Here is a 24,711-nt window from a genome sequence, read left to right on the forward strand (position 1 = left end):
TTTATGTTTGGAGGTCTTCCATAAGCTAAAGGAAATTGAAAAGGAAGTAAAGGGAAGGAAGCTCACTACAACTCTCAAGGTATGACAGTGAACTTGCTCCATATGTGTGTTACTTAAAACTGATTATGATGCCGTGAGGTTTTCAAATCCACAATTTGTTTTTCATTACTAACAGAGAACCCAAAATTAGCGGGGGGTATATGAGCGACTGCAAAGGTATATATATATGTTCAAGAACACAGTCATGAAAAAAGCAGCTCTGGTTTATAATATAAAAGACAATAAGTTATTACAGCAAGAACACTTGATCTCGAGTCAGCAGCCTGAGTTCTAGTCTTAAATCTAGTCCTTGCTAACCAGCTATGTGACCTTGGGGCTATGAATCATAAAGCCTCCAATTCATCCAGAAAATGAGGAAGTTAGATTTGATTTTGTGCAATACTATTTCCAATTTGAAGCATCTCTAATTACATTATTTGGATTTAAAGTATCTTTCTGAAAACCCGGCTATTAATGGACAGCAGACATAAATTATAATCCATAGTAGTTTAATTTTAAATGATTCATTTTAAGAAGTTTCTGATAGGTAAAGAGGAAGTGATGTAATTAACTACAGGGAGGTTCAGTGAAGGAATATGGCAAATTGGATCAAGCAATGCATCATTAGGGATTTATTGAATGTCTCCTGCCTTAAATATTATGAAAGATAAAAAATATTTTAAAATATTTGAAATGACCTCTTTCTTTAATTTCTCCCTCTTTAGGGGGAGGGTGAAGTGCAACCCTTTATAAAATTATGAAGCAAAGAAGTGACAAACAGTATAGTTCTATGAAGAGATACAGTAGAATTTTAGATAATGATGTAAATGAAGCAGCCTTATGGGAACAATTAGGGTCTGATAAAGTTTTAGAATTATTGGTGGTACTAAAATGAATAAAGAACAGAGTCTGCTCGGTTCAGTCAGGGAAAAGAGACTCTGTTAAACTTCACCTAGAGGTTATAGGGAGGTTCTTTAATATAGTGTTCAGCAACAATGGGTAGGGAGGAAAAAGCCCTAGACATAACTAGGAACCTTAAATAGTTCGAACATATTTTGGAAGAATTGATGACAATGAATATTAAAATTCCATAAATGTATAGTTCACCAAAACAGAGGACCTATCAAGACACAAAACTAATAGATTTTCTTTTCCTACAGACTTTACTCTGGAGCTGCTCTTTGGCATGACCTAGAATATATTACCTTGTATTAACAGATATGAAGGGGTGCCTGGGTGGCTTAGTCAGCTAAGTGTCTGACTTCGGCTCATGAGTTCAAGCCCCACATCAGGCACTGTGCTAACAGCTCAGAGCCTGGACCCTGCTTCAGATTCTATGTCTCCCTCTCTCTCTGCTCCTCCCACACACACGTTCTGTCTCTCAAAAATAAATAAACATTAAAATTTTTTTTAAAAACAGACATGGGTACCTGACCAAGGGAATTACAGAGAAATATAGAGATTGCTCTTATGCTGTTCCTTATAACTTCTCAGGTTACAGTGACGCTATGATAATTTCATCGTGTACTCAATTTTACCGACATTTTTTTCCTATTATGAAAAGATATGTTGATGTTATTTTAAATAGCTGCAGCTAGAAAAAAAATACAAACTTTTCTATATAAGTCTAAAGAAAAAATTTAAATGAAAAAAGAAATAGATGTATAAAGCCATGTTTGATTCTATTGAAGCAAGCAGGAGGGAGAGTGCAAAGAATTTTCTGTGGCCCTATAGGATTCTTAGTAAATAATTTACAGCAGTTGTCTTCAAACATTTTTGCTCATGTACCACTAAGACGTTTGAAAAACTAATTTACTCTGTCACGTACTTTTAAGTTGACATTAAAATTTTCATCATAAGCTCATACTTATGATACAGATTACAAAATAAATACATTATAAATGTTGACATTTAAATATAAAATTGTTAAATCATTCTATTAAATATATCTAATGGAATCTGAATACTGGATAGGATTTGAAAGCTGCCATCATTATGAAAACAGTAGATGACATGAATTTCCTTTGCAATATTAAATTTTCAGTTTCTTTTTTCCTCCATGAATTTGTTTCTGTTCTATATCCCCCAAAGAATTTTAGCCTTTAATACATTTTTATGTTTAAAAGTTTTTTATTGATTATCCTATCATCTTCATCTGAAACACAATTATGCATGTAAAATGTATTTAATATTTTACTCCTCTGACTATAAAGCTCTAAGAATCAAAAATTTCTTCTCAATCAAGTTACAATAATTATCATTAATACACAATTGATAAAAATAATATAAATAAATCACAAACTTTAATAATATTTAACATAAAATACAAAAAAGTTCATTAGAATAGCATCTCTTAATGAGATAGATGGATCTAGGTATTTTTTCCCTGCTATTTCATGGATGAATTCTACTCATTGCTACCATGAGATAGTGCTTATCATCAATTTCCCTGATTACTATCCTTTAAAAAATATGTGAGTACTATTTAACCTAATGGGCAATGCAGGACTTAATATATAAAAAGGTCAATGTCAAAACAATTAGCCCATTAGAACCATCCTTTTGTTAGAAAAAGTTTAACTTTATTTTTTAAATTTAGAACAAAGTGTTCATACATACCTCAACCTCACAACATCACATTCTGGATTTTCACTGATATAGATAAATTAATGGATGACAGATATATAAAAGATGAAGTCATAAAGTTTTGACTTGAGTTTTTGGTCTGAATGAAATAAGGCCCACTGCATTCAGTTCTTCACTTAAATTTTCTTTGCTTGATTCTCAGGACCTGCCTTTTAGCAGCCAGGTGCTCTTTTAGATAGACTGGGGACAGAAGAGTGAAGGTCACAGTATGAAAATTACGTCACACCCCCCATCCTATAACATATCAAAATTTAGAACATTTCAACTCAAGTCAAAATACCTTTTCCAATGCCATACTCTGTCCTTTTCATGTTTATTTTTGGGGGAGAGAGACAGAGACAGAGACAGAGCATGAGTGGGCAAGGGGGAGAAAGAGAGGTAGACACAGAATCTGAAGCAGGCTCTAGGCTCTGGGCTGTCAGCACAGAATCTGATGCAGGGCTCGAATTCATGGAAGGATGAGATCATGACCTGAGCAGAAGTCGGACGCTTAACTGTATGAGCCACCCAGGAGCCCTGCTATATTCTAACAGAATATATATAAGACAGAAATATATATAAGACAGTGATAACGAGAAAAGTCTATTTTTGTACTTTAGGGATGACAATATTTTGAATATGTCTAGAAGTTTTTATGTTCTGTGTGATGATCCATTGAGATGTATAGTTTTCCAGCAGGAGAAGAACAGTGAGCAAATAGGTGAATTGCCCTCAGATACTTTCTTGGGAAGATCAATTTTAGAATAAAGAAGGCATACATAAAGTTGAGGATATGGAAATGTATTCCTTAAAATTATTGGTGCCCAATTATCCCAAGAAAGACTGTGTACTCCCACAAAGGTATTCACCAGTATGAAACCTACTCCAGAAGAGAAGACTCCATTTCTACCCCTAAGAATACTTTACTTCCATGATGACAGTCTTTATTTCCTCATCTCAGCATAAACCCATCTCTGATTACCAACCTTAACAATGTGTCATGTGCTCTAAATCTATTGTATAATTTAACCCTTCCATTTCTCCTAGATCTTTAAATTGGGATTATTATTCACGAGGTATAGCTATATAAAACTGAGGCTCGGGGCACCTGGGTGCTCGGTCTGTTAAGCGACCAACTCTTGGTTTCTACTCAGGTCATGATATGGTTTGTGACTTTGAGCCTTGCATCAGGCTCTGCAATGACAGTGCAGAACCAGCTTGGGAGCCTTTCTCTCCTCTGTCTCTCTGTTCCTCCCCTGCTTTTTCTCTCTCTCCAAATAAACATGTAAAAAAAAAATGAGGCTCAAGGAGATCAAGTAAGTTGTTCGTGATTTCATTAAAAAGAAAAGGAGACCAAATCTTCCTAACCCCAACAATATGCACCCCAAATCCTCTGTCACTTCAAACAATGAAAAAGTTGTGCTTTGTAAGTTTTGAAGATCTACAGCTGTAATATCCTGGACCCTAGGATGGCAGCTGGGATAGAGCTTTTAATGACAGTGGCATTTTAGCCTGAAAATAAAGCCAACACTTGACTTTATTTGAAAAGGTTATCTCATCTTTCTGAAACTTCTTCCTCAAAGTGGCCATCAAATTTTGAGTAACATTAACATTTTTTTTTACTTTAAGGAGTTAAAAAAAATAGTAACATAGTCCCCAGATTTTTCCCACCTGGGCCTCTCCAGTTATGCTAGTCAACATAACATTTTGTCAAGTGGAATTTTATGATTTCTCATTGTGTAATTCCTATAGCTATTGATTTCTTTGAACAGTGAAGAATGTGCTACTGGGAAATCCTCCCTGTTGTGTGTGTGTGTGTGTGTGTGTGTGTGTGTGTGTGTGTGTGTAAGTATGTTGATGGAATTTGGGTAGTAAGGTGGGGAAGAAAACATTTGTTTAATTTTTGTCCTCTCACCTAAAACATATATTTTGCCTTGAGAGATTCTCATAACAGAGCAGTCAGTTCTGTGCTCTGCTTTTTTCATAAAGATGACACACTAATTTTCACTTCAAAGCCTGGCAGTTTGTAAGCTTGTCTTACAACATTAATTTTGGGAGCCATCTTCCAATGTCTTTCAGGGAGACATTAACAGTCAACTGTGTTTGGCTTGTGAAAATAGAGAAAATGCTTCTAAAACACAGAAAATAGAGAGAAAGAGAAATGAAGCTTTAAGCAGCTAAAAATCAAATGCTTAATTCTGGTGCATTACATATCAATAAAAAGTAAAAGGAGAACTTGGTGGAAAACAGAAACATAATGCCATGCAGTTAAAAACTTTTTGTTTTGTTTTTAACAAATACTATTAGTGTGGAGTTGGCATATAGAAAGTGGGATTGTTACACACACACACACACACACACACACACACACACACACACGGGATGTCTACTGTTTCTTTGCAGAATTGAAAGCAACCTGAACTTTTATAGGCTATTTTTAACACATTCTATTTAAAGTTTTGGCAGAATTACAAACTTCATTACTGTATGTCATTTTCTAAATAGAAATGTAAACTCATTTTAAAAAAGAGTAAGGAACACAATCTTATCATATAAAAGTTCCTTTGCTCCTGTTCTCTGGGATCCTTTCCTTCTTCATGATGTATCTTAAGCATGTTGCTCCCCAGCTGAAACTGGTACTGGGCTTCTGCATGGGCCAAGAAGAAAATCACTAGGTTTCCAAATTGCACCCACCTCTAACTTATGTTCTTTTTCTCTCACACCTTTTCATAATCTTTGGGTCCAAAGAGTCCTCTCTTTCCTTTTCAGTAATTTTGGCCCCTTGTATGTGTTAAGACTTGACCCCTGGTTTTTTTTTAAATTTTTTTTTCAACGTTTATTTATTTTTGGGACAGAGAGAGACAGAGCATGAACGGGGGAGGGGCAGAGAGAGAGAGGGAGACACAGAATCGGAAACAGGCTCCAGGCTCCGAGCCATCAGCCCAGAGCCTGACGCGGGGCTCGAACTCACGGACCGCGAGATCGTGACCTGGCTGAAGTCAGACGCTTAACCGACTGCCCCACCCAGGCGCCCCAACCCCTGGTTTTTATGGACTGTGCCGTGTAAAACCCAAACAAGCCTATGAAGTAGGTAAGGGTAAGAAATAGGCTAAAAATGTGAAGTAAATTATATGCAGCCCCACATTTATATGTGTTGGAAGCAGGATTTAACTTTACAAGTTGTGGACTACAAGGGTTGTACTCTATCTATTGTGGGTTACTACCTCTCAAACTGATAATCCAGGAACATGGAATTAGGGGTCCAAGTATGTCAATTCTAGTTTCAGCTCCATTGCTACCTTTGGTCATGGTAAAATTAACATTGTGAGCCTTGGGATACTTAGTTAAAAAACATAACCAATGATGTTTAAGTTCTCCTCCATTTCTTGCTATTGTCATCATTACTACAATTTATGGAGTAGTAGTTACTTACATTAGCTAAAATTGAGGCTATATGCACACTGATTTGCAAACATGTTATTTACTCCTTGTAGCATTACTTTGAGAAATTATTGATTTTAGAAATGATGAATCTGGCAGTATGTTACTTATCAAAGTGGTATAACTTTGAGAATTAGAACCAGAATTCAAACTGAGGCCTGACTGCTTGAGTATCCAGACTCTTATTCATAGTTTCCCCCCTGTCCTGTTCTCAGATTCCTTCAGACACAAGGGTTCAGAAAACAAAAAAGGGTTGGATATCCTGGAAGGCCCATAGTGGGATAGAAATTGAATAGTACCTCAATGACAAGTTGTCTCATCAGCAAGGGGGAAAAGCAAGGGGAAATCAATTTGAAAAATGCCTTATTCTCAGAAACAAACCTAACACGTGTAAGTACAAATATAAAGCGCATGCAGAATGGAGAAGAAAAGAATAAACAAACTTCATTTAAAAAGACTTAATATAAAATCCCAATCTTACTTTTTTTTGGTCTTCCCCTTTTCAGCACACTTGTAACAAAAATGTCTCTGTATCCTTCCCCACACCTAAGATTGTATGTACATCAGAAATTATAGCAGAAGTCTGTGCAATATTTACAAAACCAAGAGGTAACACTGAAATATACAGAGGGAAAAAATATACAACTAAAGAGAATGCTGAACAGGAAGCAATCTTGAGATTCACATGGTCCAATCTTGCTCAGAGAATGTTATCTTCATGATCTGCAAGGTTTCATCAGAAAGAGAAAACTAAAAATAGAAAGTGTGGGTTAAGTGAGTGGGATATATAGCTTAAAAAAAAGGAAGAAAACTACTCACAGCTTAAAGGTTTAGAAAACTCTCTGCCACAAGATCTGAAAGAATAAATTACATCAAGAGCTGTTTTAGTGTTTTCCTTATTTTGGGGGAGTGCAGGGTGGATTGATTTGGAGTGACCTATGTTCTTGAAAACAGAGCAGTTCTATTGCACAACCCTTCCCCTCCTTCCTCTCCCCCTCCCCCTCCCCCTCCCCACAGTACAAAGCAGCAACTTTTATACAATCTGACTTCTCAACTCCTGTCTTATTTTCTCAACACAACAGGACAGCCATCTATCGTGTTCTTGCTCCATATGACCTTCCTGCCGTTCCCATATTTCCTGTTTTTCTGACTTCTTTCTTCTCTACTCACAGAGGTTTAAGTACATGGAGGTAGGGCTGGGGAAATGGAGGTTAAGGTTGAGAGAGAAGCTGTGAAATCATGCAGCCATTCACTATGAATTTTGAGTTCATGCCTATAACATGATCTGCTAATAACAGGCTACCATGTCTCCATAGCACACATTGCATTGTTTGTTTAAACAACCTCCCTACACCCCTCCCTGCCAAAAAAAAAACCAAAAAACAAAAAAACAAAAAAAAAACTACCAATGACAAAATAAGACATTTTGCCCAATTCAAATTGAAGCAATGCCCCAGTGCATTGTGAAAAGCCAGCTGTTGAATTCGAAGAATACTGACTAGCAGATAAAAAGAAAAGGAGTGAGGAGGAGATTACAGGCAGGCTTCAATGTCCTCTCAACATCTCAGGTGAAGGACTATACAGACGAATTCTGACAGGGTCAACTTGTACCATTAATCTGGCCCCTTGTATTAAGTACTGATTCCATTCATGAAGTTGCAGTAGGCAATATTCTAGAAAGTTCTCTGAACAGGTTACCTTATCATCATCTCACTCGGTTAATGACTTTGCAACATATTTCAAGAAGGCAATAGAATATTTTGTGAATTGCACTCTAGTATTTTCATGAAAAAATCAATTCTATCAGCGTCTGCATCCTTTTTTAAAAATTTTTCTGTTACATTTAAGGGAGTGCCAATCCTTCAAAGATTAACTCCCTTTTATGCCCTATATCTAAGTATCATAGGTATCCTTGCTCCTTGAGAGATACAATTGTTTTAGAGGAGATATTTCCTTTATCCCATGTTTCTCTGTACCAGATCATTCTTAGAAAGCATTCAAGCCCCTGATATCTAGTCTTGTATCCAGGAACCATAAGTGATTATAGAGCACTTGAAATGTAGCTACTATATATTGAAATGTATGGAAGTGTAAAATACACAGCAGATTTCAAAGACTTTTTATCAAATACAAAAAAGTAAAGTGCTAATAATTGTTTTATATCTTTTACATTTTAAAATGATAATTTTACTATGGTGAATTAGTAAAATATAGTATTAAGTTAATTTCACCAGTTTCTTTTACTTCTTAATATGCCTACTACAGTGTTTAAAATTGTGCATGTGCCTTTTGCTTTTCTTTTTTACTTTTTGGTCATGTTCTTGTTTTGGTTTTTTTTGCTTTTGGTGCAGCATATCCTCCAATAGTTTCCTACAAGAACTCTCATTAGAAATTTCCTGAGTCCTTTCATGTCCAGCCACATGTGTACATGACAGGTTTTGTCTTAGTTTCTATTTCCCTCACTATTTAAAGAGAAGTTCTCCAAAAGATAGCTTCAGCATCCTTGCCTTCAAAAGTAGTCTATGTGCTAAGGACTTCCAAAGTTAAATCTTTAGGACATAACGTATCAAAAATTTAAGACTATTGTATCATGCTTCTTATTGGACATATTTACTTGAAAGATATTTCATGGACATCTTAAATATAACTATAATCCTTGATATACACACATAAGCCCACTTACATGTAAACACAGACTTGTTTGCCATGCAAACTTACAGCAAACCATACCATGCAATACCTTGTTTCTCAAGTCAGAAACCTAAGAGACTTCCTTGATGCCTTTCTTCAGGACAATCTGTATGCAAGTCCTATTTTTCTGCCGCAAAATATTTTCCTAACCTGACCATTCATTTCCATTTCTAGTGGAATCACTTTTGTCCAAGCCTCCACAATTGCATTCCAGGACGATTTCTTAACTGGACTTCAGGGTTTTAATCTTGTTCTCTACCAACCCATTCCCTACAACCAGAAGAGAAAGGAGGTCATTTCAAACATAAAATGTTGAAAATCTTTAACCTCACTCAAAATTAAGTACAGACTCATGAACATGACTTATATGATTTCTCCTGTTACGATATCATCCAGCCTCTCCAATCTTTTCTCATACCACTTTCCACCTTGCACACTCTGCTTTAGCTCCTCCTAGAAATCAGTCATTCCTTGGTCTCCTCTCAAAATTACCAAATTCTTTCCTGCCTCTCGGTTTTTACCATGCCATTCTCTAGAATCTTCCTTATCTTTTGCATGACTCCTTTCCAACACAGAGGCTTCGCTTGGATACCTCTCTTTGTTGACCACCCAGTCTAAAAATAGCCCCTGTTACTGCAACATTATTTCTTTATTTTCTACCACAGAGCTCTGTTTTTCCTTTATAGCAGTTTTCCAAAATTATTTTACAGAAGTTACTTGTCTATTATATGACTCCTTATGTGCATAATATTAACTCTAAAATGGCAAAGACCATGACTGTCTTATAGACTGCTATCTCCACGTGCAATGTCTGACATATGAAAGATACTCAATAAATATAGACTGAGTAAATAAATGAATGGCTGTTTGCTCCTAGGAGATTATTTCATCACATAAATTCAAGTTTTATAATTATTGGCTCAATATGTCAGATGTCAACATATTTTAAAGCTTCTCTTGAATAGTAGGAAAGATGGAGGAGGATATAAGTTTTCATTTATCATTAGTATATTCAAAGCAGTAGAGAAAATTGGGGCAGAGGCATGAGTATATAAGTCTAGAACTTCATGGGTTCAAGTCTAGAGTCATGGGTTGTTTTTTTTTTAATTATGGAAGCAGTTTTTTTTTTCAATAATGGAACCACAAATTCACCATCAATGGCAATTATCATTTAATCCTCAGGCCATGATATGACAGATATGGAGGAGAATAATGGTATCCCACTGTAACCTGTCCCTGTATCACTATGGACACCACTCATACTATGATTATCAGTCCTTTATTTCTGCATTCCTTCTTGTTCAATCATTAAAAGAATGCAAAGAAACAATGGAAGTTGAATGAAAGAGGACTTTTAATTAGAGAATTGAATGCTTGTTATTCCAGTAGTCTTTAGAGATTCAAATTTGAGAAATGAATAATCCAACTTGAAGAATTTGGCTAGATAAGAGAAAAGGAGAAGAAAAATGAGTCTTTGGTGGCATATGAAAGCTGTATGTCATAGCTTCAACTTATATCAAAGACAAGAAAGTGATTAATCGAGAGTAAGTTATAGAAATAAAATGGATGTGTGCTCAACTTATATAAATGTCAGTTTTGCTTGATGGCACTGTCCATTAAGAAGCAGAAATTTGGAATTTGAAATACTATATTATAAATTCTGTATAATAGCTCCATTTTTATATAAAAATTTCAACCAGTCAGTTTTATTCAGAAGTTGAACTTTTCTGTAGCTAATTTAAAGGAATCGCTGATCTCAATGAATTGCTAAAGCATTAGTACAGCTATTGTTAAAATGGGCAAAATGTCTTCAAACTACAGAACTTGCTGTTTGAGCCTAATTCTAAGCTCTTTTAAAAATGTTCTTTCTTCCTTGTAAGTTGAAACTTGAATGGAGGTGGGAGGAGAAAGACATGCCAGGAATTAAGATTCTGATTTTGCAAATTCCTTTAAGAATTGTGATTTGGTTCTTCAGAAAATCAGCACAAACGAGGTAATTTCTTTAAAATAAAAGTTATATGGTTGCAATTTGCATTCCATTAATCTGGTCTTTGAAAGTTTCCTTTCTCCCCTCTTTCCAAACTGTCATATCACACTATCATGTTAGAAAAATGTTATTTCTTGCTAAGTGTTGCAGAACTTTAGAAATAAAAGGGAAATTAGAGCTACTCTAGTCAAACACCCTCATTTTCCAAATGTGAATCTAGAGGCCAGAGAGTTTACACGGGCAGCAAGGATCTCACTCACACAACGGCAGAGCCAGTTCTAATCAGGGATTATACCTGGAAGTGACCTCTTGGGTCATAAAGGCAACAGTAATGAGTTCAGTGGGAAGGATGTGAGACAATTAGGTAGTGATGGAGCTGACACAAGGTACATGCCCATATCTGAGTTGACCAGTGACTACATACATTTCATGCATTAGAAGTTGAGTTCTCAACTTTAAGACCTGTGGTGGTGATATACTCAATTCACCGTCCATTTTAGTTCCTTTGGTATTTATGCTGAAAAACAATTAGAAGAGGTTCTTCATAAAACCATTGTCAAATTGTTTATTTCTATTTCTTTTTATGCCAACTCACTTTGGCTCGGTGAAAATATAGACCTTTATCCTGGACTAAAATAAGCAGCTTAATGACATTAGTGAAAAGACATTTTAATCTGGTCTGGGAACTTATTTTTTTAGCAAGTTTTTTTTTTCCTTCTTATTATATATGTCATTATTATGTAAAGGCAAATGTAATTGAACTTGAGTTAGTTCTGTATGTTACTCAACAGAATATTTCTGTAATGTTTTTCAAAATATTCCCAAATCCAAAGTGTTTCCCCTTGTTCCTCCAAGTCTTCCCTGCTTATCTTTTCAGACTATCCACAATTTGGCGGCTGCTAAGAAAACTATTTAGAGTATACCCCATTAACTGGTCTCTCCTTCAGTCTGATCAATCTCTATATTGCCCCACACCTCCCCATAGGTTTATTATCAATCCTGAGCCATACTTCACACCATTCCACCAACTTAGAAAGCTATGTTGGCTATCACCTCAAAGCCTGCTCTTCAGAAGGCTCATCTCACCACCTTCTTTGTTAAATTTGCACTGCTCAGTGGGTGACTACATCCCCATACTGAAGGTCTTCACATCCCTAGAAGGTCTTCACATCCATCTGTAGCACTCCTATGATTTTTTTGTGTGAAGACAGGAAACATGCCTTCTACTCTGGGTGTATTTCTGTATTGCCTAGTCTATTTTTAGGCACTTGGCCAAAATTTAATACAGAAAACTAATCAATTTAAAAAAAAAAAACCTTAGGACTCAAAAAGATTCTGAAAGAAACACGGAAATCTCATTCTGTGTATAGCCTGGAAGGCAGTGAAGACTTGGGGGGCAGGGTGAACGGCTCAAGCTGATGCTATTGACTGCACACTTGGGATTAGGCTCGTCTTCTGTGTACTAGGCCAACACTTATTTCACTATTTACCATCACTCACAATACCCAGAGATCATTAAGAACAGAAAAAAGAGTAACGTGCCTTGAAAAGTTGACACACATTCTTGTCTCGATGCAAGACACCCAGGCTAGGCATCCAGAATGTCAGCTCTTAGCTCGTTCAAAACAATACCACCTGAAATAAAGCAACAGGCGGCGAGAAAAGCTGTCAAGTCCCAATTTGCAGTTTCTAGTAAAGATCACAGCAAAAAATAGACTCCAGATTCAACTTGTCTTTATTTCAACTTCTCAAGGGCTCGGCACTAGCTAACTGCTGGAATTCTACACAAGCACGTTGACCAGCTTTATGCTTCCTTCTCCTCCTTCCTGGTTACCCAATTAGTTCCTTGTTAACCACACACCTGCAGTGTCTTTCCCCTCAGGCTCTGCTCCTCTCTGTGTAGCTTGTAACCCCTTCTGTACACATTGTTTAAAACACCATTAAGGTGCCCCCATGGATGCCTGACAGAATCATTGGTGCCCCCTTGGTTGCCAAAGTAATTAGCTTACAGGGACATCTCATCTAATATAACCGCAAAATCAGGAATAGATCAAACTCCCCTGCCTGTGAAAGCTGCTGGGGCACTGGGAATGCAAACGCTATTCGTCCAGGTAATCAGGTAGCACAGCAACACAGACGATGTCAGAAGCAAGATAGCCAGAGATTTCAGTCAAAGGAACCTTAGGAAAACCGTTGTCTTATCAAACCTTTCTGAGCTCCAGAAAGAAAATCACCTGGGAAGGCAAAAGGAGAATGATGAGTCAAGGGAAAATATCTTGGTGTTGTGCTGAAGACTTTTGCACGGCTGTTCATACCTCAGTGAACTCCCACGCTTGGAAAGGACGTATGCTTTTAAATGAGAAAGGTGCGAGACTGTGCTCCGAGGAAGTGAAGGGAGCTAGTTGTAGGGACGAAAGCCACTTGTAGGAATGCCAGTAGGTCATCAAACCGTATGTCTGCTCACAGGCAGATCCTGACTTACAAATCAGAATTAATTGGGATTAGCCCTATTTTTTCAGATCTTCCAAAAAATCGAATGACATTAGGTAACTGTTAAAATGCAAACCACAGGCCCAAAATGGTGTCACTGAGGCCAAGTCCCCAAACCAAGACTTAATACCTAATCTAATCGTGGGTTCCAACTCCCCCCAGAATGCAGTCTTAACCAGTCAGTCAGGAATTTTCCTGTTCAGTGCCAAAGGATCTGCCACAGGGGCCCTCTCCATCCCCCTAATGGAAGATGAGGAAATCTGTAGACTCCCTGCTCTTTCATCTAAGGTCAAGCACCCTTGCCTGGAATAATCTTTTTCTTTTGCTAATAAGTTTCTTGTCCCACCTTTCTTCCTATAAAAACTTACTGTTTTGTATAACTCAGGACTCTGCCCTCATGTAGGACTCTGCCCTCATGAATTCTTTCGTGAAGGCAATTAGATCTTCAAATTCACACGGTTGAATTTTGTTTCTTAGCAAAACCTTTCTTAGTGACACATTCTATGTTCTGAAAAGCTTTACTTCCAAGAAGAACGTCTCTTTCCATCTTCATTATTAAAGAAGAAAAACAGATTCAAACTCTAAAGGACAAAATAATCAGACTTAAAAAAATTGCAACCTACTGAAGACCAAAAAATTATAAGAATAAACCTGGTTATTTTAAATAAGAAAAGCCTGCAAATATAATTTCAGAGCCCTGCAGCAATTATAATCAGGGGGGAATGGAAAAGAGAAGTGCTAGAAAGCAAGCGCAGAAATCTCACCAGCTCTCAAAAAGGAGAAAAAGGTGGGTTGTGAAAATTACAGCTCAAGGGCTTGGCATCGATAACTAATAAAACTGTCGAATTAATTATTAAATCACTGATTTGCTCATATTCAAAAAACGAAAAGTGGTAAGTGCAATGTATTTTCACCAAAAAAAATAACTCATGCTAAAGTAATCTTATTTTTTTTTTCTTCTTTTGATCCTGTTGTCAGACTGGAAAATCAGAAGTTTCAATACCAGTATTGCTACATCTCAACGAAGTTTTTCTCTTTTTAAGAAGATGGTTGGGAGGGAGGGAATGATATGATTTCACTCATATGTGGAATTTAAGAAACAAAACAAATGGGCAAAGGGGAAAAAAGAAAGAGGCAAACCAAAAAAAAAAAAAAGACTCTTAACTATAGAGAACACACTGATGGTTATAAGAGGGGAGGTGGACAGGATGGGTGAAACAGGTGATGGGGATTAAGGATGCACTTGTGATAAGCATCGGAGAGCAATGGAAGTGTTGAATCATTATGCCTTACACCAGAAACTAGTATTACACAGTATGTTAACTAACTGAAATTTAAATAAAGACGTTAAAAATAAAAGAAGATGGGGGGAAATGAACATGTATTGAACATTTAAATGAAGTCAATGTTGGTTGAACCCGGCTTCTTAAAGGATGAATGCCAATCCAGAGAGAAGTCTTAGAGCTGTGTTGTTTTTTTCTTCACATACATGTCAAGTGCCTGATGTGTCCTAAAATTTGAAGAAACAGCAGTGAGTGAGGTTGAGATTGGCAAAGACAAACTCTCCGTTGCCTGCAAGGAGATTATGTAAGTTTGACTTAATTCAGTAAAAAGTGGGTGGAAAAATAGAAGGTTATTATTAAATCCGTAGACTTTACAAAGTCAGACGTATAACTAAATCATCATATCAGAGACTTCAAATTTAAAAGGTTAGGCTAGAATGAGGCGTCACACCTGAGAGCAAAATAGTTAATAGGGATAAATGTAAATTTGAAATCTATTTAAAACTGAATACAGCAGATTTCTCTTGAGGTCTTGAAGTTTTGGGTGGCTCCAAGATTAGAGGAGGTTAGAATGTGATTTTTTTAACTTTCAAATTAGCCAATCAAATCCTAAACTGTATAAATAACGGTAAAGTTCAGTGTCCAAAACAAGGGAAAATGAACTACATTGTTTAGATCAATTTGGAAGTTTTCATTTTGTTTGGAGCACCACAGTTTAAAAAAAAAAACAATAACAAGTTAGAAAAATTTAGGGGAGGTAAAGTATGGTAGTAAAGTGTTTGAAAATCCTGTTGTATGAGACTGTAGACATTTCGAACATTTAAGTAAGAAAATGAAAAAGAGTAGAACATGTGCACTAAGAGAGTAATGTATTTTTTTTAATACATCCTTAGGACAAAACTAGAATTTGGTGATAGAAATTACAAAGACACAAATGGTACTAATAAGAATATATATATATATATATATATATATAGTATTTACCAACCACATAAGAGAGGGTTGATGTATAATATGGTGGATACCCATGAGGGACCATAAGGCAAGCTGAGGGCAAAGCACAAGCTAGCATATCCTTCCCCCACCCCCAGGTGGGATATGTGTGACATTCTTCAGGCACTCCTGGCTGCCCAAGAACAAAGGAAAGGGAAAAACAAATGATTAACTGATAGAGATCACAGTCATGCAACATAGGAGTCTCCATCAGTTTACAAATATCTTAGGAAATTATAAGAAAAGGCAATTTTATCAAAAGCCTAATCTCCAGAAACCTATAGACTCAGTTTCCTGGAGCCCCTAATATCACTCTCCCCTCCATAGTGATGTGGGGAACAAAGGCAAGAAGGAAATAGCAGGTAAAATTAAATTTTTCTATAACCTGAAGCCCATTGACATTTCTCCGGGAACTCCCTACTGTCCTAATGTTAATGTCTTACTAGAGGGAAAACAACCTTACCTTGACAATAGCAAGGCCTCAGTTATTTTAGGAGTTCTCTTTAGCATATCAAAGTCCCTCTGGAGGCCTTTTGTCTTTATCTCCCCCAATTCCATAGTTATAACCAGTCACTCTTCACAACCACAGCTGAGATCTTTCTGCCCAGAGGTCCAGTCTCTGTGCTTTAATAAAATCACCTGTTTGTACCAAAAACATTTTCAAGAATTCTTTCTGGGCTGTCAGCTCCAAACTCCATGAACCGGCACCAACACCCGAAACCTCGTCAGACTAAAAATGACCAAATACGCTCTGAATGGCAAGCTGTAAGGAATATTTTAGAAAGGACTTCTCAATTAGAAAGGATTTTGGTGTAAATTATATCTAAGATCCTTTCTCATTTTCTAAATCTAAATCTATGAGACTATGTAATAGAAGTATTTTGTTCTGTATATTTCACTTCAGATGAATGTTTCCTCCTGAATTACTATTCTATAACCACAAGAGATGAGCAGTTATTAAGTAGGAATGGTTTCTCCAATTTCTCTTGCCTTGATCTATGGATGTTATCATCTTAGAGTTTAAATCCAATAACAAGCGAGCCTAGCATCTCAATCAAGCTATATTTTACCTCATTTATTGTACTTTGCTCAAACAAAATATTAACTTATTTCTCCTATTATGAATCTTGAACCTGCTTTTGTTTCTATTTTTTTTTCTAAAAACAAAATCATCTCATTCCAGCTACATTTTAGGTTTTTAGTCAAATAACCTTGTAGTCTCTTTTAATCTTTAATTTACATTATTCTCAGAATCATTCCAAAGATGCCATGGTTTACCATAGAGTACTGTAGTTCCAGGGATGTCATGACACTAATTCTCAGCTTTCTAGTGTCTAAATCCCAGAGATTCGGTGGGATTTCTTCAGACCTTGGCTTCCATTCTCTTGCTGCAGAATAGCAGAGGCTGTATCCTAACTGTGTTGGGTAGAGGGATCCTTCTAGCCTTTCTCTACCCTCGCCTTTAAAAGTACTTGGTATCTTCAAACCCTGAGTTTCTCCAGTCTCTTGGAGTCCAAATATGCTTGATTTTTCCTAAATTAATCCCTCAGCAGTACTGCAGGTTTGTTCCTCCCCCACCATCCCGTTCTACTTAGTCAATCACCACTTGTCCATCTGCTTCTCATTTTCCAACATTTTGTTGACATCATTTGTCTGGAGTCATTTCTTATCTTGTTCTGGTTGTCCTCATGGATTTACCTTTATTTTATTGTGATGTGATTTAGAAAGAGGCAGATATAAACATTTGATCTAACAGCTTAAATTAGAAGTCTCATCTTTGTTTTTGCATTTTGAATGCTTTTAAATTATTGCTGCTGTTGTTAGTTCAACCACATATTGCCTCTTATTATTTAAAAAATATTAATGTTAAAACCAAGGAAATGATGGACAAACAAATTCAATTTCTAATAGCATATGTGTCCGTTCACAGGAAATTATAATAGTTTGGGTTTTTTTTTCTATTTTTAAATATCTTCTAGATATTACAGCTGTACTATTTTCATAATAACAAAATTTAATTAAAGTAACCAAAATAATTATTATTTCATATTTTTCTTTATTGTGCATTTTATAATATGAAGAAAGTACTTAGCCCAACAAAATTGCCTTAGAGTTCATATTAAAAAAATTTACAGTACACATTTAAATTCAAAGTATTAAGAAGAATGGGTTATAAAATAAAACAACATGAGTATTATGAAATGAAAATTTGCCAGGAATAAGGTGCTTAAACAATATATGTTAGAGTGATTTGAATTTAGGACTTGGGTGTTGTGAAGGTCATAGAGATGTGACATTAAAGCTGGGCAATCTGCACTCAAATGATTTGGATTTTGAAAAATTAATATTCACATTTTAACTTCCAGATTTTGGTGGAAGGGTCTCCCTTGAGGAGTTATGGGCACTGAGCTCCACAAGTGTGTTCTCCATAGTAATCCCTGGATTTGTTGTAGGTGGGGGCTGAAGGCAGTTGGACCCCAGGGGAGGATTATTGTTAGCATTGTTATTTAAAAACAGAGTAAACAAATAACAAGGAATTCACTATAGAGAATGTACTGCCTTGAGCTTTGAGATAGGGGGATTCAAATAGATTTTCAAAATTATACTGCTGGTTTTGCTAACAGAAAGAATGTGGATTAAAAAGAAAATGATATGAACCTCTGAATGGTGTTCTCTAAAGCAGCTTTCCCCACCCACCACAACCACCGAAAGTGAGTAGCTCAATTCATAGGATAAATTACTGTGACATTTTTACCACTTTTTGCCAGTGCAAGTGCATTTCACCTTATCTGATTCCATATATTTTATTCCATTTTATCTCAGGACAGGTAGCTCAGATTTTCCTTAGTCTAGGTCATTAACCCACTAGGTATACATTTTTAGTATGTACTAGCAATAATTAATATATTTAAAATTGGAGATTGAATTTTTGCAACAAAATTTATCTTCTGCTATGTAGGTACAGTTATGTCTCAAACAGCCTTAAGCTTTCCTTTCTAACTTTCTCAGAGATGGCCTATGTTTCATTAAGCAGTTTTTAAAAGGATATTTGTTGATATTTTGCTGTCGTTGCCTATATATATATATTTTTTTTAAGAGAGAGAGAAAGAGAGAGAGAGAGAGAGAGAGAGAGAGAGAGAGAGAGAGAGAGAGAGAGAAAACAAGCACAAGCAAAGGAGGGGCAGAGAGAGGGGGAGAGACAGATTTGACCCAACGTGGGGCTCAACCCTATGACCCTGGGATCATGATCTGAGCCAAAATCAATAGTTGGACACTTGCCCAACTGAGCCACTGAGGCGCCCCTTGCTGTTATAATACAAATTTATAATACAAATTTATAGTTATGTTACATTTGAGTCTATGAAAATAAACATTACCTATAATATTACTACTTTCAAAAATCTAGTGTTACTATATTGCTATAATCTTATTGGCTTTTATTTTCACAAGCAAACAACTTATTGCTGTTGCTTTATAAATTTGGGCTCATAATCTATGAACTTTTGTATCTTGCTTGTTAAAAATATATACTGCTTTATTTGTTTATTTTTAGAAAACTCCTTTCCATTATATCGGGAAAGAACATCTTCACTATCTTATGCTTGGACAGCACAATTTTTAATGGAAGCACCTAATTATTTATTGTATAGATGGCTCATATTTCATTTTTAAACTATCTTCCCATTTCCGAGCATTTGAATTGTTTCTGGTTATGCAATATATGTGTGGGTTTGTGTGTGTATGACTATATATATTGTAGGGGTGGAAAAAGAGTTTCCCCTCTACTCTTCTAGATTCTTGGTAGAGAACCCCCTGCACTACCATAAAAAAAATTAACAAGAGAAAACAAAACAGAAGTTTTAATAACACGTTTACTTCCTATATACATGGATACCCAGGAAAAACTGAGTAACTCCCTGAACTGGCCCAAGACATTACCTTAAATATCATCTTCAGCTGAAGACAAAAGAAGATACTGGGGGGTGGGGTAAGCCAGTCTGGGAGGTTATTAGACTAAACAGTAAACAAGGGTATGGTTGTTATGCAGATTTAAGTCCCTGTCATCTCCATTGATAAATCTCTAGAAATTTAGTCATCCTCCTTTTCCTGGTACAAAAATGAAGACAGCCTTATAAATGGAGATTTCCTTTATAAATTAAGTGTCTCTTACAAAAGGGTAACTTCTACTTAGTTTCCAGAGCTTTTTCTATTTCTGTTGTTTCTATATTATATATATTTTTTCTTTTTTTTTTATATATGTATATACATAGGGAGAGAGACAGAGACAGAGACAGAGACACAGGGACAGAACCAGAGAAAGGCACAGAGAGATAAAGACCTCAGATAAGATATTGCGAACTAAACAAAGACTAACCAAATAAGTAAAGCAAAAGTTACTCATTCAGAGCCTGTGATAGCAAAGGAATCAGCCACCATCACTTGTGTTTTGGCAGAGACTCAAAGGCAAGCAGAGAAGTGGAAAACCATTAGTGTGGGGGAAAAAAAAGACAGATGTTAAGACCTGACTGGAAGTAGTTGACATGAGGAAGCCATAGGTGAACTAACTAGAAGAGGGGCATCTTATGTGATTTTTTAGGAGCACATGTATTGGTTTTCTCTGGTTGGTCCTAAGTTGGAAGTAGAGAAGAAAATTAGAAAAGTATCAATTATTAATCAAGTCTTGACTGACATTTTGGGCCAAGTACTTTAGAAATTATTGTTTGGATTGTTCCTAGAGATAGCAGTCTGACTTCCTGCAATTCTGACTAATGGCTGGCTTCCTGGTGGGTTACTGTAGATAAGGAGTTGGTTTCCTGGATAGGTTGCTGCAGATTGTGGATCAGAATTTTATTTTTATATCTGATCTGGCCATTGTTTGTTTGTATGTTCAGTCTCTCAGTATACACACTCCTTTAAAATACTTCAAATACACATGGAGCATTTGCATAAGTTGATTACATCCTAGGTGACCATAAAAGTCTCAATAATTTCTAATTGATATTCTATAGACCTCATCAAGTGATCAATCTGCAGTAAATTAGAAATCAACATTAAAACAGTAAAGAAAAAAAAAGGAGAGAAAAAATGAGGAGAAAAGGAGAAGCAGAAGGAGGCTGTTAGGAAAAGGAAAGAAAACTAGCATCCACACTAACAACCACAAAAACTTCACACCTGTGGAAAGTAATTAACACTCCTCAATAGGACAAAATCAAAATGGAAATTTCGATTATTTAGACAGAATAGAAGTGCCACTTATCAACATCCATGGAATCCAGATAGAGTAGTACTTGGGGGGATCTTTATGCCTTTTCATGTACATATTAAACAAGGCTTCAATGAAAATCTGCATGTGACGTTTTTTTTATACTTACTTAGATATTTTCAAATGCACAGATATATTTCAAGAACAGCTTCCAGAAGAGTACAAAAAAAGTATTGAAGAGTGTTCATCCGGATTCACCATTTTTTAAAATTTTGCCACATTTACTTTATCACTCTCTTTATGTACATATATTTATTTCTTCTATACATTGCAAAGAAAGTTGCAAAAAGTATGCTATTGAATCCTAAATTCTTTAGAGTATGTTTTCTGCAAACAAGGAAATAACTGTAGTACAGGTAATAGATTCAGGAATTTTAATATTGATAAAAGAATATCATCTAATTTATAGTCCATTTTCAAATTTCACAAATGGTCCCAATAATACACTAACTTTATTTTTTGGATCCAATTCAAATTAGGCATTGAATTTAGTAACCATGGAATGATTCACACAGTTTTTAACCTGAAAGTTTTGCAAATCTTTTATGTCTTTTATGAAATAGTCTGAAAAATACAGACTAGTTTGTAGACTGTCCCTTACTTGCATTTCCTTACCATTAGACTCAGGTTATTCATTCTAGGCAAGAATACAGTCCATCACTCAGAATGTTGGTTTATTCCATCATTAGTGGTATTAACTTGGATCATTTGCTAAGGTGTGTCTACATGTTTACTGCACTTTAAAGTTACTGTTTTTCTTTCTGAATAAATGCTTTTCTAAGGAGATACTTTGAATCTATCTAAATATCCTGTTTTTCATGAAATGTTTGCATTTGTTAATTCTCATCTGAATCTAGGATAATTACAAAATGGTGGTTTTTCTACCTCCACTGTCCCTTCTACATTGATTAGTAGGCATTTCCCTGTAAGGAAGTTTCCCTTTCACTGTATTTACTTATTTATGCATCGGCCTATGTGTTCCTTATTAGTAAGGAATCACGGACTTTTACTTCATAGATACATGTTTTTGACAATGTGCTTTGTGCGTTCTTAGGGTAACCTTGCAAGCAGAGATTCTTGAAGTTAAGTGCGTGAAATTCAGCCAAGTTGCTTTCCAGAAAAGCAAGGTTTGGAACTCTTTTTTCTAGTATATTAAAATGCTTACCTCACTACTAGCTATATTTTCAAGTATTTAAGATTTGTTATTGCGATGGGTAAAACATGGAAACTGATGTTTTATTTCACCACGTGTGTTCACTGATGATCTTGCAAGTTTATTTCATATTTATATTGGTATGCTTACTTATATCTTTTGTTTTTCTTTTGGACTATTGGTATTTTTCTTACTGATTTTTTTAAAGGATACATATTTGACATACATTTGTCCTTAAAATACCTTTTCTGCCAATCATATCTGTGCTGCCAATATTTACAAGAGTTCCTGCAGCTCTGCCTTACCAGCTCAGGAAATTCCTCTAACCCTCTTTTCCAAAATTATCAGGAGGATGGCCAGTCTCCAACTCACATGTCTGATACCCAGGTCCCTGGCATCCCATTCATTGTTTGCCACCTGATGTCTCAAGCAGACTGATGCATCTGTAGGACCGTCACCTGGCTGCTGATTTCTGTTTTACCCCTGGACCCTGTAACTCAAATTAGTTTCAACTGTATGTTTCATAGCCTGAGGATAAGTCTTGTTTTAAGCCCCATATTCCCTCCTGGTGCAATAGCCTTGGGTTCTGCTTGTGTTGGAGGGAAATTTTGACAAGTAGAAGATACCTTTGGAAGAATACAGATCATGGAGCCCTTTGCATTCAGCTAAATCTGTGAGTGATTCATTGAGATTAATGGTTGCATTGTGTGGCCCTGGGAGCCCCAAAGACCCTTTCAGGTTATCATCAAGAACAAAACTATTTTCACATTAAAACTATCTTTCTTTTTCTTTTTTCACTCTCATTGTCTTATAAATGTACAGTGGAATTTTCCAGAGGCTACATGATTTCTGATGTTGTGACAGACTGAAGGTAGAAACATATGAGAATCCAGCCATCTTCTATTCAATCAGCCACTAAATATTTTTGCAAAAATGTAAGGCAGTAATACACTTCTCAGTAGATTCATTTTTTAATGTAGTAACTTTTCACTAAAATATGCTATTCACATTAGGATATACTTGATATTTTACTTTTTATGTAAATAAATTAATTTTTGAGTATAATTTAAGTATAATTTTTTAAAATATAAAAGCCACATAAACAAAATCAGCATTGTCATGATTTAAAATAATAAAAAAAGAACCAGTTATGTGAAAAAGCCATCACTGACTACATTGCACACATAAACTACTAATGATGGTTAGAACTCAATGTTGCATGGACTGACTCAAGCCTGCATGACCAGCCTCTACACAGTCCACTTTCTTTTACTCTGGAGGTGTTATTTACACTGGTTTTCTTTCAGATCCTCCAAGGAGTCAATTTCCTTCCAACCAGATGGATTTCACAGATGTACCTTTGCCAGGAACACTGCCCCTCCTGTCTGACATGGCTGCCTCATCTCGTCTCTCAGGTCTCCTTTCCAGTAACTTCCTTAGAGATACCTTCCCAGATGACTGCTCATCCAAATTTAATCACTCTCTCATTGTCCTTTTGAGCAGTTTGTCCTTTGCTATATTGGCCTTGTTAATTTAATAAACACACCAAAGAGCAAAAGGACTTGAACCAAATAAGTTCTTGGGCATGGCTAATGCTCACCAAGAGACAATCTGCTACCTTGCTCACTTTTCTCTCTCATTTCCCATTGTCTTCCCAAACACTGAGGAACACTCATTTTCTTGTCAGTTCCAGGATAGGTTCAACATTTCACATTTTAAATAAATTTTTCTATAATATTAGTTATCTTTAATGGAAGAGTTTTAAGATTCTGCCCGAGTTGAATTGAACCCTCTGTACAAGCTTCCCAAGTATATTTAAGTATTTTTATACTAGGTTGTAAGCATCTAAAGACAGGTAGAAAAAAATAAAATTATACATCATATACTCTCTCTCTCTCACACACACACACACACAAACACACACACACACACACACACACAAACACACACACACACACACACACACACACATTACACCTAGCCCACAAATATACTGAAATACACCAAGTTATCTGACCAAATATATTAAATGATGATTTGTAAGTATTTATGTATAAATATCTGAATATTGTTATTGCCTGAACTGTTTTTAGCCCTCTCACCGTCATCATTGAGCATTTGCCGATTGATAACTGAACCTAATGAAAATTTGGTAGAGAATGAACCTGGGATGTTACGGTAAGGAAGGAACTACCAGATGTGATACCATTCTTGCTGAATCTTGTAGATTTCTGGGATGGTGGAAGGTTTAAATGGAAAAAGAGTTGGCTTAGAAAATTGAAGAGATAGAGGAAATCCACTCAAGGAAAATTGTTTAAGGGCATAATTAAAGATGGAGAAATGTCCCTGACTTATTTGTAGTTTGCTGAATTACTCAGGGTGGTCAAAATTGATTAGATTTTTTTATATTTCAAAGCAACATTGGGCAATCAGAAAAAGTAGATCACCATCACCAGGATAGGTCACACACAGACCCACTCTGAAGAAGAGAAGGTATATACATCTAGGAATGTCAATGCTTCATGCTACTTGAAGTCATGCTGGTCATGGAGAAAAAGGCCTTGACAAACACATTCCCATTAAGGTGTATTTACTTTTGGTGTTGGCTTTTCCTAGAGAAAAATTTATTTTAAGATATGGATTTGATAACAGAAATTATTGTTAGCCTGCAGTCATAGAGAAAGAAAGATACCTAAAGACAAGTGGCCTGCCCTGTTCCCTTAAGACACAATGCTAGTACTTAGTT

The 24,711-nt window shown here is 36.0% G+C and overlaps 2 long non-coding RNA genes across 3 annotated transcripts in view; one reads left to right on the forward strand and one right to left on the reverse strand.

Moving 5' to 3' along the window:
- LOC109493426 overlaps window positions 1-24,711 on the reverse strand; it is a 530,781-nt gene that overhangs the window by 12,719 nt on the left and 493,351 nt on the right. Inside the window, exon 4 of one of the 2 annotated variants that reach the window (XR_006588307.1) lies at window positions 10,133-12,418. The exons of the other annotated variant lie outside the window; for it this stretch is intronic. This is a non-coding gene — a long non-coding RNA (uncharacterized LOC109493426). Of the gene's footprint in view, window positions 1-10,132; window positions 12,419-24,711 lie in introns of those variants that run through there. 2 annotated transcript variants of the gene reach the window in all.
- LOC123381403 lies at window positions 21,863-24,205 on the forward strand. Its single transcript, XR_006588311.1, has 3 exons — window positions 21,863-21,939; window positions 23,273-23,380; window positions 24,059-24,205. It is a non-coding gene; the product is annotated as an uncharacterized LOC123381403 (long non-coding RNA).

This window comes from Felis catus, chromosome D3 (assembly GCF_018350175.1).
Source record: "Felis catus isolate Fca126 chromosome D3, F.catus_Fca126_mat1.0, whole genome shotgun sequence".
Lineage (NCBI taxonomy): Eukaryota > Metazoa > Chordata > Mammalia > Carnivora > Felidae > Felis > Felis catus.